Genomic DNA, 13,907 nt, shown 5'->3' with positions numbered 1-13,907 from the left:
ATCCTGATGTCAAATCAGTAAGACAACGGCTTCGGCAAGTGCACCCGAAGAAAGCCGCTGCCATTAAGGCGGAAGTTGAAAAACTCCTCCATGCTGGATTCATCTACCCGGTTCCTCTAACCGATTAGGTATCGAATATTGTCCCTGTTATGAAAAAACAAGGGACCATTAGAGTGTGTGTTGATTATAGGGATGTAAACCAAGCTTGTCCAAAGGACAACTACCCTACACCCTTCATCGACCAGATAATTGATGAATGCGCCAGAGTTGCCCCCTAAAGTATGAGGTCGTTTATCGGTTGAAATGCTTTATTAGGAGGATCCGAAGTTCATTCAATCGCTGAGAGGTGCCCTGTAATAAAATACAATACAATACATTATTTTTCATTCTGCTTTCATGATCTAGCTGAGGCGGGCATTCCCATGCTCAACTTTATAAATTAATTTTGGTACATAGAACAGACGATCGTCTGATGGTAGACTGATAATTCTCTGCTGAAATTATCATCCTTTGAGTAGGATGATCATCTGCTGCAATGATGTACATAACAAATGTCTTTATATTTCCTGAATATATATCGCAGCCCGAATGGATGAAACTAGATCCGGGGTCTTCAAACTCGTTCGATCTTCACTCTAAGTACAAGTCGATCCATGTGAGAATTGTGTTGAAGTCGAACATGGAAAGACATCGCTTGATTACCGGTCAATAATGTAAACCGTTAACAAGCGTGAGAGGAATCACCAATAATGACAATGACCCTCAAGGTACTGCAGTACAATTCACGTGGTGTGAATAAAGGACTTGGCGTCGAACACCACGCAAAATCTTCTGGTCGAAGGTCATTGATGTATACCTGTCGCCGGAAGTGAGAAACTTGCCATTGAGGCATGCAAGCTTCAAAGTACTGGGGGGTTGTTCCTAGATAAACTTCCTGGATAATGAGCTGAAGTCGACAAGAAGCGATCCGTCAAAGGACGGCCTTAATGAATCCCACATCAATGACACGGAACGGAGCTAATGATTTCAGTGGAGGTGAAAACGATCTGTGAAATATGATTCAGGGTGGCGATCATGGGTGGATGAAGGATAATGTATGGCAGTGGATGGGACACGGTTGACTCTTTCTGAACACATCTCTTGAACATATAACGACACTGATGTGATGGATCGGTAGCATTACCCCAAATGTGGATGGTTTGGCGAGGACCATGGTGATGAGACCGGTGAATGAAACAACCCAACCCGATGTGATACCGAGGACAAAGTATCATGTTCTCCAGCTTCTACTGGAAGGGAGCTACAACCCCCTAACTCTTGTACTAGTCGATATGTTTACTAGTACATAGGCGGTGACCTATAGAAGGCTACAACCTTCTTTCTTCCTCCAAGGACCACGTTTCATAAATTTTCAGACTGGATCCATAACAACATCATAACTACAATTCAATCACCAAATACATCTACATCAACCAATCACTGAGACTCAATCATCACTTTCTGAATCAACCACAACTGAATCAATAAATCACTTTGACAACCCATCATTAAATCACAATCAATCTGATCATTCAGAATACTGTCACCAGAATATAGTAACCATAACCTAGAACTCTGCAACAACAAATATAAACAACTGAAACTTGCTTTATAAGGTATACACTACTTCCATGTGTTGAACCTGTGTGTATACTCAATTTTCTCAAAGCCCACCAGCATATACATCTGCATATATTAATTCACAATTTTGTAGCTATTCCATACTTCAGTTATATGTCAATCGTAATATTTACAGAATAACACATGCGTCAGGATTCAGATCTAGACAATAAATGATCATAACACATAATGATAATTCATTTCAAGCCTTAAGATCCTAATCCATCATTGGATCTTATCCTTCATCAACCGCTAAGGTTCATCTTTGGTTCAGATCAAGCACACCACCATAAGCTAATAAACTGCATACTAGATATCACACATCATCAGATATTCAATACTTGCACACCTGGCCTAATGATCTTCTCCTCCTTTTGTAGTTTTAGGCCTTTCTCAATACCATGGAGCAAAACCACTTAGGACCAATAGCTTGGACCAAATACCAAGGGTCAATACCTCAGACTAGGTACCTTGGACCAATACCATGGATCAAAATACCATGGACGAAATACCTCGGACCAAAAACCTAGTTTCCCTAGGTATACGCTCTTTTCCTTTTGTGAAAGTGCATGTGTACATATATGCTACTTGTGATCAATCAACCTACATGTATACGCAGCTTGGTTAGGGTGAACCTACGTATACCTCTCTTTCTTCATTTTGTGTAGTCTGATCTATATTTCTTTGTTGTTAACCTGTTGTACCGTGATATTTCATCTGAGTGTGTTGCCATCAAGGACAACCCCTATATCATAATGCCAACAATCTTCCCCTTTGGACTTTATGGAAACAACAACACCAAGTCACTCTCCCCCTTTTACATCAAGGTCAAAAGGTCATTCTCCCCCGAGTACATGTTGAATTCTCTAACGTGATGAAATGTATTTATTAATCTCCCATGATTGAGTCCATGCTCCCCCTGAGCACAAGCAAAGTCTGCAAAAAGATTTTCTAAAGGAATAACATGACTCTATACATACATCACCAATGACCTTCCTATCACCAATGACTCATACATACATCCATCTCCGAACCAAGTGGGGATATACCAAATTTGACTCATCCACCCAACCAAGTGGGGATATACCAAATTTGACTCATCCACCCAACCAAGTGGGGATATACCAGTTGTTTATACATGACGAAAACAAGAAATATTACATCGTCCATCCGATGTAAAGTGGGGATATAAATTACATCATTTGTCCAAGAGGACCCATTCAAATGTATGAGAAGACATATCACACCCTAGACTTTTACATGACTTGAGCAACAAATATCTGAAGCCATAGCTGGACTTAGCAACCATAATGCCAACAATGCTAAATGTACGTGAAGGCTAATGCTCCTCGTGAACCAGTGCTACTTGTGAATTGTTAACAGGTCAAAGATCAAGGCATCTTTGTTAGTCAGATAAAATTAATGAACAGAGCATATCATCAATATCAGTCAGAGCACCCATATCAGAGCCTACCCCACTGTTTTTCTTGCCTGAAAAACATATACGCTCCTTGACCCACAGAAACCCGCGTGTGTACGCAAATTTACTTTAGGAAACACGTGTATAACCACCTTTTTCTGAAACGTTTGATTTAACAGCAGGATGATGCAGCAACTACTCCTAGATTTTGTCTTAGATATTCAAATGTCTCTCTGAGCAGTGGTTTAGTGAGCATATCAACAACCTGTTCTCTCTCTCTCTCTCTCTCTCTCTCTATATATATATATATATATATATATATATAGAGAGAGAGAGAGAGAGAGAGAGAGAGAGATGTATACATACATACACATACATATACATATATATATACACAATTCAGTTCTAAAAGGAGGGGCATTTTAAAATAAATAAATAAATAAATTATTTAATTAAAGAATTCAAGTTTGCCCATTAAAGAATAAGCGGGATTTTGTTTATAAAGAAGGGGCTTGTTTATTTAAGTTTTTTTTATTAAATAACTAAAAGGGGTTTATTCTTTAATTAAAAAGAAAAGGAGGGGCTTTGTATCATTTTTGGAGAGTGATTGAAAAAAGGAGATTTGGCCTTGTTTTTTCTGTGGATTTGGCATTTAGCAGTTTATCTTTTAAGAAGATCGGGGTTGTTTTTTCAATTATTGAGGTTGAAGTTTTTATTCATTCAAGATGAATAATCAAGCAGCAGAAGCTTAGCTCAATGGAAACAACAAGCTGGATGGATCCAATTACTTTGGTTGGAAATTCAAGCTGCAAACCCCTCTTGAGGGACACAATGCATAGACAATTTTGAACAATGATGAGGTGAAGCCAAACCTCATTGCAAGAGGAACAACAACAACAATCCATGACTGGGACAAGCGGGATACTAAGGCGAGAATGCTCTTGAAAATATCAGTCAAATATTGCATTACCCCCCATATCTGTGATTTCAATACTACACGAGAGATCACGAAGACACTTAAGGATCTCTATGAGGTCAAGAACACCAATCGACTGTTGTTCTTGAAGAGAAATATTCTCTTCATCAAGATGGAGGAGAATGAAACAGTTGTAGCATTCATTTCACGGATCAAGGAGCTCAAGAAAAAGCTGGGTGATATCGGTGAAGCTATGCCAGATACAGATCTGGTCATGATTACCATGAATGGTATGATTGATGAGTATCAAATCTTCATCACCGGCACATGTGAAATAATTTAGGTTGGCGTCAACCCCAAGTGGACCCTCAAAAAGCCTATAAATAGAAGCGACCTCAAGTTCATTTCAACACATTTATCAAGCCATCTTATATTATTCTCATTTGTATTGGTTTTTATTGGTTTCTCAAAAGGAGTTCACATAAGTGTTTGAAATCACATAGGTGAAGCTTGCTCTGATCTAGGATTTTCTGATTCTTGAACGCTCGTACAGAAATGGGAATTTTAGTTCTTGGATTCTAGCACAGAGTGGGAAAGATAGCATCCAGAGAGCCCCAGACGCTGGCACAAAAGCTTAAGGGAGCATATGGGTTTTCAGAGGTAGATCTGAAGATGTTGGTCAAAGGACACTCGCACAGAGTGGCCTTGAGAGCGTCCACGCTATCCCAGACACACACATAGCAATTGGAAGATATCGTTCGACGATTTTGGAGTAGATTTGTTTTGTTTGACCCCAGATGCATGCACAGGGTCTTCCTAAGAGCATATGAGCAGTTACGGACGCCCTCACATAGTGATCGTGAGAGCATCCAAGGTGTTTCAGATGCACAAACTTAGTTCTACTAATAAGAGTGTCCAGGGTTTTGACTATGGCTTTGACGGTTGGCTTCAGTTGGATTCGGCGATGTGGTATATTTAGGTTTCTCTCTACTATTATATCGATCTGTAGATTTGATTTTTAAATCTCCATTGCTATCATATATATTGGGCTCATTCTACTCTCTAATAATTTTTTTTTGTGATGATCTGTTAAAGAAGAAGATTTGAAAGGGGTCCCCCTTTGTGGGGTTTTTCCCTGGTCTTGGACCAATCTATTTTCTCTTATGGTTGTGTTGTTGTCTTCTTTGTCACTACAAATATTGTTCTTTCTTTAATTACATTTATGATTGGTTATACTGCTAATAATTGGATTCATTGTAAATGAAGAAGTAAATTGGGCAAAAGAAACTGCTACGACATAGAACAATTAGAAAAATTAACATGGTATCAGAGGTGATGTGAAGGAAAATCCCAAAAGAATACAAGCATTGAAGCCCTCATTTTCAGAAAGAAAATTTCTTAGTCAAGGTCAAGATGTCATCCCCTACCTTCAAGCAGCATGAAAAGTTGGGTGATGCATCAAACTTTGTTGCATGGAAAGTTAGATTAGAGATCTAGATGACAACAATGATGTGTTGGAATACATTCAAGGAAGGATGCCCGAGCCTCTAGAAAATGCTTCCACTTCCCTCAAGAACAGGTACAAGAAAGTTGAGTCCAAAGCAAAGCAAATTATAATTGATGGTTTACAAGATCATTTACTTGCATATGTTGGGAATTTAAGAAAGTCTAAAGACTTGTATGACATGATAGCCGACATGTATGAAATTAACAACTTGAATGAGAGAATCACCTTGAAATATCAACTCAAGGAAACCAAGATGAACAAAGGAGAATTTTTTCAATCCTACATTATGAGGATCTCTTGCCTTAGAGATCAATTGCAGAGAGTTGGAAAAAATGTGCCTAACAGGGAACTAGTAGTAGTACTCTTAGAGGTCTCCCTCCTATTTGGGAAACCTTCATTGCCACAATCAGCAAAAACAATTTCCTTCCATCATTTGATGAAATTGTTGCGAAGCTTACTCAAGAAGAATCGAGGATGATTGCAAGAGGAAGGTTTCAAAAGCATGAAGAGGGAGATCCCTTTGCATATACCACTCATGAGAAATTAAAGAATGAAAAAGGGGTCCATCAAGGAATCCTCCTTCTCAAAATACAAAAAGAAGAAATGACATATCATTATCTCATATTGAATGCTTCAATTTCCCCAAGAAAGGTAAGTTTGCCCAAGACTATCCCAAGAAGAGAAAGAGGCCACGTTACAACACTAGAACCAACAACAAGAAAAGACAATTAAAGGAATAACCCTGATAGAAGATATGAAAGCAAGAGAAGGGACTCCTCAATTGACCGTGAAGAAGATCATCCTCCTCAAAAGAAGTCAAGGGCTCCTAGGTATGAAAGTAATGTTGTAAATAAATCTGAATACATATTTCTGCCCTTACTAGTACTTCTCCACCAGATTCATGGGATAGTTTGTTGGTTGATAGTGGGTCCAATCATCTTGAGCGCATGCGCTTAGTCAAGTCTTATATGGTCATATGCCGAGTAATATACTATGGTCATATGGTCTTATATTAGTCGAGACATCGAGTGTAATACACTATTGGGATTTCACTTCCTATTTTTGTTTCTCAGTGCAATTACTTGCACATATTCTCTTGTTCATTGCACTACTTTTTGTTTTTACTTTTCATGTTCACATCTTTTGGTTTAAAGGTTGGGAGGAACTCTATGGCTGCATTGGAAGTTCCTATTTACATGATTTGACCTTGAATTATTTAGTTTAGGTTAGGTTAGGCCACATATTGTTAGATGCATTGCACTTTTATTTTGTCTTTCATGTTTTTGTTTCAGTCTTTCGATTTCATTTGTCCTTGAATAAGTTAGTTTTGAGCTTCAATATTATGTAGCTAATACTTTGTCAAACACAAATTCTAGTAGTATGCAACCCTTGGATTATCTTTCACCCTCTTCCTTGAATTGGTTTACATCTTTCAATTCAATGGCTTTCTGATGGAAAATATGATCCTCTAACATGGAAGTTGCAATCCAACCATGAAATGCTTATCGAGTTACGATTCTCATTACCACACTCAATGCAGTTATAAATGGCGTGTTCTTGCTTATCTATATGTATAGAATAATATAAGGGGAGAATTTTTAGTAATCAAATAATTAGAGGTCTTAAACCTTTCTCTAAAGGAACAAGGCATGAAGCCGCACCATTAAGCGCTTCAAAGTGCTATAGTTTTCCCTCCCTTTCCTTGGGCACATAGGTGCATTATGAAGACCTGAATCTTTGGTTCCCCCATTCTTTGTGCCTTCGAAGTGCGACAATGAAACCTCCTAGTCTCCTTGAGTGCATGGGAAAACAGGGAAGACCTGAAGGACCTTTCTCCTCCCCCTTCGACCCTTCAAGATGCAAAAATGTGCCACGGTTTATTTTTACCTCTATCTTGAGCACATGAGCACACTACAGATCCCTAAATGACCATGCATGTGCCCTCTGTTCTTTGAAAGTGTGCCCTCCTAGTTTTCATGAGTATTTCTTCTTGCATGCACATCTATCATTTGTGATGGCTCTTTAAATTTGATTTACATGTACTATTTCATAATTAGTTATTTTATGCTAATATTGTCGTTATGTGTGTTTCTAGAAACCTGGTGCTCATTCTACAAGAATTGCCACTATGTCATCATCCATTGGAGACACATTGCCTCATAAAGTATTCTTTAAAGAACTTTCATAAGCAACAACTGATTAACTGGAAGTTACAAGGCCTAATGTTCCCATAGAGACATATACTTAGTGTTTTATTGACAAGACTACAAAGGTCACCTGGAGATATATTTATAACACATTAACACAAGAGAAGTTTCCTGATGAGTTAGAAGATGTGCATACATACATGAACATTAAGAATTCCAAGATGCATAGGATCACATGTAGATCCATGGTCATGCCATGTCCAAAAATTATTGAATGGATCATCACACACATGGTTGACTCTCACGTTGTGCTTCGCGATGAGAGCAACAATCAACCTGCCACCTATTATGGTGAGGATAATCACACATACTATACGATTTTTAGGCATAATAAATATCCAAATGAAAACTTTTGCGTAGGATGGGATACCCTTGACACGACTAATGTTATTAAAAAATGGTTTTGTGAGCTTGCCAAGTTTCACAAGTGCCCATATGTAGTCTACTCGATGAAGATTATCATAGACATATATCAATATTTTATAGTTATGTAGTGTCAGATGTTTGGGCACAAGAACATTGAGGTTTTCCAAGAGAATTGGATATATATGCTCAATATAGTGCTGACACATGCCAAATATTTAAAATGGGTGGATATATGATCAGATGAGTTGCAACGTCGAGTGGGGCAAGCTAAAGCATATTTACAAGTGAACCAACCCACAAAATTTTACATGTCTAAATTTCTCATGGATGGAATTTGTGCACGTCATGCTTTCCCAAAATTATATTGGAATTAGAATCCTAAAGATAAGTTCCCAATTTATTTCCACTGTAGGATGTTATCAAAATGACACTTCAGAGGTGCATATGACAGATTGGCCAAACACTTCTTTGCAACCATATTTCGCATGATATTCGAGACGAATCTACCATGCATGACTGATCAATTAAAGGATTTAGTTCAATATATTGTGGAATAGTTTGCAACTCTTGAGGGAACACACATTAGATGCTTCAGATGTCATAAATACCTTCATCTTATACTGCAATATGTGACAAAGAAGGTGTTCATGTAGGCAAAGGCATATCAACTCAACAAGGGGTTATCAGGAATTCTTCATAGGAGGAAGAAAGCTCGTGGGCCTATCTTTCTAGTGAAGATCAAATTGTGTGAATTAAAGAGTCACATGGCTATGGTAGCAAAGATAAAAGAGTTGGATTGCCTGCACTTCGCTACCAATGAATTCCATGGATATTATCCTAGATGAATTATTAGGAAACATTGTCAGAGGATCGGTCATAATATGGGTCTTTCATAAATTACCAAAGTCAAAGATTCAAAGATAAAGAACAATTATAATCCCATGATAATGTCACATCTAGCTATGAATACCATCTCATCCATGATCTTCCCATTCAAGAATTATAGGAGCAGGAGGAGGAGGAAATAACACCTCAAGAAAAGAAGATAGCTCCTAGGAAAAGGATCGGGTATTCATCAGGCTAGGGGTGTAGGAAATGGAAGTTCAATAATTTATACATAGGAGCTACTCAAACATAGTCGGAGAGGAAAGAATAAGAGGAAGAAGAAGAAGAAGAAGAAGAAGAGAGAACGAAGCAAGATGAGTTGCTTGAAAAAAAAAATTCATAAATAGAAGAGAGGAGAAAGATAGAAGAACAACAACATATGTAGTGCTAGGATGAGGAAGCAACATAGAGGATTGAATAAGAACAATTAAATTAGGAGTTGGAGGAGGAATAATTTTAGGAAGAAGGCACCATCCATCCCATGGATGATGAGAAAGATACCCTAAAATAACAACCAGTCATAGGAGCTCATCTTCCATTAAGAGAGATGGGGATCACACCCCCACCAACAGATAGAGTCACAAATGTTTGTAGTGTAACATTTCATTAGCTAAAGAAGTGGATCATGTAGAAAAGAAATATATACCCTCCTAATGATCCTCATATCCCACTCTCAGTCACTACATAGAAGTTGATAACTTCTAACACTAGAATAAATCCAAGGTAAGTCATCGTGGAAAATGTTGCATTCACTACAACAGCACATGATAACTCATAGTAATTATTGAATTAGAATTCTAGGTTGAGAAGAAAGCTTGTTGTAGTGAAACAACATGTAGAACGTCTTGAGGCATAGAACTAGTGGTTGTCATCACATAGCATCAATACCGCAGAATGGTAGTCATCAATGCAAAAAGAATCATACCAATGGAGGATACTATGGCGTGACTATATAAAAAGACGATACTTATACAACAAGTCATGGCAACTCTCAATGGAATTAAAAAGAATGCTTGAGAAGTGGTGAAAATCCTAAAGATAGCAAATAAAGAAGTTGACCATATGTAGGAGTGGGATGCCAAATTTTTTTATTCTCGAGAGAATTTGGAAAGTTAATACAAGGTCGTCACCGAGATAGACAAATTTCAGTTAATACGCCACCTACGAAATTACTCTCATCTTGGAGCACAGTCGGTTAATACTATGGTTGTATACAACTAGTTACAAAATGGGTTTCAATCTCTAAAATAGAAGCATAGGATGCCCGCCATCGGGACCCTTGAATAAATTAGAGGCAAGGAGGTCATATTCAAGGAGATAAGGGATTACATTGAACAAATCAAAGAAGCAACTAAACAGGAAGGTTTTGATGTCATGAAGGACATTATTCAGCAGTATGCCTTTCCGCTAGTTAAAGCGCGCATGAAGCTTTCATGGCTCTGGAATAATGTACTATAAATCTCCAAGAACATACTATCATACGCATTGAAGGTGAAGATGCATTATAAAGGGTTCCTTCCAGATCGAAGCGTAGCCATCACAAAGTATTTCATAGCATGGCACACCTATATCACAAATAAACTACACGAAGAAGAAAATTATTTATCGATTTGAATGAGTCTTTTTCCTTTTAGCATTTTTGTCTTATTAGGCCACCGTCTCATTTGTAAATTGTCTTATGTAATAAATGTTTTCTAATGAAGTCCAAGGGAAACAATTGGAATATGAAAAGCCACATATTGGAATGTAATGAGTCATGTTACAATATCAATAGTCATAGAAGTCAAACAGTCACAAGGAAGCTCAAAGGTCATTGTATTTCTTATAAATATCTCCTCATAACTCAAGAAAATGGATTTTAATCTCAATTTTGGAGGCTTATCCTTGTCTTTTCTATTTGGTTGTTTGACAATTGGAAACTAGGTAGCAACGATGCTCCTAGAGTTGGAGGCATGGACTATTCTAACCAGCCAAAATTTTCACTAGAAAGTAGGCATAACTAAAGATTTTAGATGTTGGATTATGAATTGAATTGAGTGGCCCATGTTTACAAAATATGTGCCATTTGGAATTCTATGGTATGCATATCGTTATTTGGTACTATGTGGTATGATCCATCTAGGTGTTGTATTTACAATTATATGTCAATTTATCTAAACTAAGATCTCATGTTAATGTGATTAATTCACCTTTAATTATGTCATAGATGATAATTGATTCAGGTTTTTGTTTAATTGTATCTACTACAAATGATTTTGAGGTATTTTTTGGACAAAACGTAAATCCATGAGTTATAGTTACATGTTATTAACAATCAATGAACCCATTCCTAAGGTTTAATTAGCAAAATTGTAGCTCATATGATTTCAAAAAGACATTGGTAAAATTATTCAATGAGATTTGGATTTTTGGTATGTGGTGATGACCGGCTAGTGGCTGGGGACATTATGAAGAATGTATTTGTCACAATTAAATGTACAAGTTTAAAATCTACATTTTGTATCATAACAATTTTGGCTTCAAGGAAAACATTTTGTGGTTAAGGGGATTTTCTTGGTCTTTTCGGAAGCCATGTTACAATGGGAGATGTGTGGAATCAATTCTACTAGTGAGAGGAAATAGTAAGTAGTCCAAAGATAGAGATTAAGAAATTTAATGCACATAGTTTCCAGATGTTGATAAGGGACTAGGTCAAGCTGGATTGAAAGGAAAAGAAAAGATGTTAACGACATTCATTCACTGTTTTAAAATTGTAAACCATAATACAAAATATTAAAACTTGAAATTATTAAAAAGACTTAAACATAAAAAAATTTTATAGATATTAAAAATATTAGAAAAGGAATTCAAATTTATAGATATTAAGAATATTGGAAAATATATTTAACAAAAATAAGATTTGGTTTTATAAAAAAAACATTGGAAAACACGTTTAACACCTCACTTTTCCTAGATATTTTAACCATATATAACTAAATTAGAAATATTTTAACCATAGAAAAACTTGTCAAAATTCACGACCGTCGGCCTTTTGTTTGATTTTTAATAAAATACTTGTTTTACCAAAACTAACATGCCTGTGTATATACAAGTAGACGTTACATTCAATTAATGCGAAATCGAAAGCATAATAGAAAGAAATCCTTAATCCTAACAATTAGATGTTACGATCAAGTATGATTGATGATTCATCTAACCAAAACGTAGGACCTATATAGTGAATTGGTCACCTCCAAGTAGGATATGGACCACTGTACCCATGATTAGGTTAATTGTGAACCGAGAATAAATCCTAGGGTGTATGAGTTGAGGAGAGGGAGGAGGGGAACAACCTCGTACACTAAAATGAGGCTTCGAATAATCAAGCATCATGAAAAACATATATAATTCATGAAATGTTTTAGTCTTTACAGCACCATATTCGATTATAGTCTCTATATATATATAACTAACAATATACATCACTTACTTTGTTGGTATGTTTTGTATTCTTTTAATGACCATCTCCACCTATTTTACCTTGTTTAGGGGGGAGGGGATTGTAGGAGGGAGAAATCTCCCCCTACTTGGGTATTAGCGGGGATTGTAGGAGGGATAAATCTCTCCCTACTTGGGGTCTTGGGGGCTTTGCAAGAGGGTAGAAACCCCTTGTTTAGGGGTTGGGAGACAGTGCCCAAAATTATATCTAATTTTAGTTTTATTTCTTGGTGCCCAAAACTAACATGCCGGTGTATATATAAGTAGACATTACATTCAATTAACGGGAAATCGAAAGCATAATAGAAAGAAATCCTTCGTTGGTAATCGAAGAAATACTACGCTTGGACGTTCCCTCTCGAATCAACTTCAACATCAACATCATCGTCTGCAATTGCGTGGTAATGGAAACACAGAAGAAGCGGGTCTTTCGCAATAATCAGATTGTTAGGCTGAAGAGCTCCGATGGCAAAATATTCGACGTGCCAAAAGCAGCAGCGTGGCAGTCGGGGATAATAAAGAATATGGCAGAGGACTTTGGCATTACTAAAAATCCCATTCCCCTGCTGTTTTTGTCCAGCGACATTTTGGAAAAGATTATCAAATATTGCAAATACCATGTTGATCATCCCCTACGTCCGTGGAGATCAAAAGAGGATGTTGACCCATGGTATGTGGAGTTTGTGAATTTGGATCTGCCCACTTTGATCCAACTTGGATTGGCTGCCATGCGTCTGGATATAGTGACTCTTCTTGACCTGGTCAGTCGAACTATTGCGGGTGAAATTGTTGGGTTGAAAACACCCGGAAAAGCCCGAGAGATGCTGAAGATGGAAAATGACCTTACTCCCCAAGACTTGGAAGCGATCAAGTGTCAAGCTCCTTGGGTTCTCGGTAAGTGAACTCGGTCCAATTTTTTAATTATGAAAATCAATGACCAACTTGTGTTTCTTCTGTCTGAAATATTTTATCTATAAATATTTTTAACAGGCTTGGAGGCAGGTTTCTTTTATAAATTTGTTTATCGTAATTTATTGTAATTCTCAAGATAGGTTTAGTCATTATTATATTATTTTTTCCTTCTTCAATTTAACTCAGAATTTTCCAAATATTGAAAAATTTTGAGCGAAAATTGCGATAATCCGAAACCATCTTTCATTATCTAATTTTTGCAATCTGGAATAGATACATAAAGGTTATATTAGAAGTTATTATCTTTTTATACACATAATAACAATAAATATTTATTAATTTTGACAACAGGGATGCTTGAAATAGAACAAGAAGAAATTCTGGTACACCAAGGGCATGAGACATCAAACAAAGTTGATGTTTCACAAAATTCAGATTCACATAAAGAATCTCCACCAGTTGACACCCAAGGCAACGAAGAGCATGAGACATCAAACAAAGTTAATGTTTCTCAAAGTTCAGATTCACATAAAGAATCTCCACTAGTGGACACCCAAG

The 13,907-nt window shown here is 37.0% G+C and overlaps 1 pseudogene; it reads left to right on the top strand.

Moving 5' to 3' along the window:
- The first annotated feature begins 12,841 nt into the window (after positions 1-12,841).
- Positions 12,842-13,339, top strand: LOC149237670 (uncharacterized; annotated as a pseudogene).
- The last annotated feature ends 568 nt before the right edge of the window (positions 13,340-13,907 follow it).

The sequence above is a fragment of the Pinus tabuliformis genome, chromosome 8 (assembly GCF_031772625.1).
Source record: "Pinus tabuliformis cultivar Carrire ecotype Pingquan chromosome 8, CPIR1, whole genome shotgun sequence".
NCBI classification, from domain to species: domain Eukaryota; kingdom Viridiplantae; phylum Streptophyta; class Pinopsida; order Pinales; family Pinaceae; genus Pinus; species Pinus tabuliformis.
This window is presented reverse-complemented; position numbering and strand designations above follow the sequence as displayed.